Source organism: Procambarus clarkii, unplaced genomic scaffold (assembly GCF_040958095.1).
Source record: "Procambarus clarkii isolate CNS0578487 unplaced genomic scaffold, FALCON_Pclarkii_2.0 HiC_scaffold_407, whole genome shotgun sequence".
NCBI classification, from domain to species: domain Eukaryota; kingdom Metazoa; phylum Arthropoda; class Malacostraca; order Decapoda; family Cambaridae; genus Procambarus; species Procambarus clarkii.
In genome coordinates, this window is record NW_027189440.1 from 125,166 (window position 1) to 127,818 (window position 2,653).

Genomic DNA, 2,653 nt, shown 5'->3' on the forward strand with positions numbered 1-2,653 from the left:
GGGGGGGGGTGGTGGGGGGGGGGGGGGTGAGGGGAGAGAGAGAGAGAGAGAGAGAGAGAGAGAGAGAGAGAGAGAGAGATCTTTCCCAACTCTTCCTTTTTACATGAGTGAGCTACCCGTTTTATTCATTTTATCCTTCTCAGAGCTGTTTTGATAGTATCCAAATGATGGTAAATGAAAAGGGAGGACACGAATATCTACCCAGAATTCAGGACTGGCAATCGATATGCATGTTTGAGTGCGAATCTTTTTCTCTCTCAACTTAGGTATACGTTTATGTCGTACCTAAAAGCGAGAACCACACTATTGGGACAAGTATGCAAGGCCCAATTTTCCTAACAAGCACAGTTAATTTTGTTATTTTCGAACATTTCTTTCCAAATTGGTTTATCCAATTAACAGTATTATATTAAGATCATGAATTGCTGGGTTAGGTTAGGTTAGGTTAGCTTAGCTTAGGTTAGGTTAGGTTAGGTTAGGTTAGGTTAGGTTAGCTTAGCTTGGGTTAGCTTAGGTTAGGTTAGGTTAGCTTAGCTTGGGTTAGCATAGGTTAGGTTAGGTTTGATTACATTTCTATGTTAGATTTAACTCAAATTCAAAACAATTGCAGTCATTCGGCTTGTTAGTCAACTTGCCTCTAATAGGGGCAATTTGTCTAACAAGACTATTTAGTTTTGTGTGCATATATATATATATATATATATATATATATATATATATATATATATATATATATATATATATATATATATATATATATATATATATATATATATATTATAGCTTCAAGACTCCGAACCAATATAGAAGCATCAAGAGGAAGTGCTTGTGTTATGGGCCAATAGGCCTTCTGCAGTTACTTCCATTCTTATGTTTTTATTCCCATTGGTTCGTGTTTTATCTTGTGTAAATGTCAATCACCTTACCCAAAACTTTGGTACCATATCACCTCACCCATGTGTATATAAAAATATATATATATATATATATATATATATATATATATATATATATATATATATTATATAATATATATATATAATATACAGAGTAAATCTACCCCAAAAGTAATGATTTATTTGTCTACAAAACTAAACTCTTTTTGGAATCATATGAGGCCCCTCCACTGAGGGGGGAGGCCTGGATGTTTATTGTCATGTGTATTCATGCTGCTTGCATGTCGTCGTTTATTTTGCCTTTGTTGTTTTCTTGACAGCTTTCTTTGCCTTGGGTGGTTTGGGAGATTTTGAAGCTCTCTTTATTTTGGGCTTTTTGTTCCCAACAACAAGCTGCTGCTGCTGCTGCTTCTTTTTCAAGGCTGTAGGTGGTGGTTTGTTGCTTGTGGCGGCTTTCTTGGGAGTTACCACGGCCTTCTTTGCTGCTGTAGATGGTTTCTTGGTTGTGGTGGCTTTCTTGGGAGTTAGAACGGCCCTCTTCTCTGCTACGGCCAGCTTGAATGATCCACTAGCTCCACTTCCCTTGGTCTGAACAAGAATGCCGTCAGCCACTGCTTTCTTGAGAAATCTTCGGATGTAAATGGCGATCTTGGCAGCCTCGACTTTGTTGTTGGCAACAACGTACTTCTTGATTGCTTGTAGAGACGAGCCCTTACGGTCTTTGAGTGCTGCGACCGCGGCTAGAACCATTTGACTAGTTTTCGGGTGAGCAACCTGGACGCGAGGTTTCCTGGTGGTGGCCACCACAGCAGCAGCAGCCGCAGCCTTCTTGGTAGGCTTTGCTTCTACCATGATGATGATGAGATAACCAAGGTGATGAGAGACGCTCAGACAGTCACGGGGGAATGATGCTGCCGCCGCTTGAGCCGAACCTATTTATGTGCCGGCACGGTACAGAAGCTGCAACCTGGCAACTCGTCCACCAATCACGACGGTTGGTTTTACGGCTCCGAAACCTGGATCCCATATCTTCTCTAAAATAGAAGCATTTGTTCATGTTCTTTGTAAAAGTATCATAAAGCAGGACAGATGAGACAAATATCATAAAAACTGAAGAGCAGATGAGCACACACATGTTTGTATTACAAAAGAAAATCCACAAATTCATTAGAAATTGGCAGCGGCAGGCTGAGGAAGTAGGTAGATGTAAAATGTCTGTAAATGGCGAAAGAACATAAACCCAAGACTGAATAAACGATGTTAAATATCCATGCCAAGGAGACAAAAATATGTTAGGATACAATTACCATTAAGACACCACAAGCAGGTCCGTATCCTGCCGCGATGACTTAAAAGAGTTGGTTATTAGCCACAATGTGTAGGCAGTCTCATGCCAACGGCCATACCACGTTGAGAACACCGCTTCTCGTCCGATCAGCGAAGTTAAGCAACGTTGGGTTTGGTTAGTACTTGGATGGGTGACCGCCTGGGAACACCAAATGCTGTTGGCAATAATGTTTTTTGTTTTGTTTTGTTTTGTTTCGTTTGTTTTTGTTTGAATGGCTGGCTCCACGGGAAATTCACGGAGTTGTGTGGAATAAGGCCTGGTAAAATGAAAATGAATTAATATGTATGTCATGTTTAAAACAAACTCGCTTAATATAGATATTGTGTGAGGCTTTATACAAAAACAAACAACCAAAACAAAACATGTTGTATATATATATAGCTTAATCCGGGTTTGAACTCGCAACTCC

General features: G+C 39.8%; 1 non-coding gene across 1 annotated transcript; it reads left to right on the plus strand.

Annotated features, from left to right (window-relative positions):
• Positions 1–2,288: 2,288 nt before the first annotated feature.
• LOC138361462 (5S ribosomal RNA) lies at positions 2,289–2,407 on the plus strand. Its single transcript, XR_011226970.1, has one exon. It is a non-coding gene; the product is annotated as a 5S ribosomal RNA (ribosomal RNA).
• Positions 2,408–2,653: the final 246 nt, after the last annotated feature.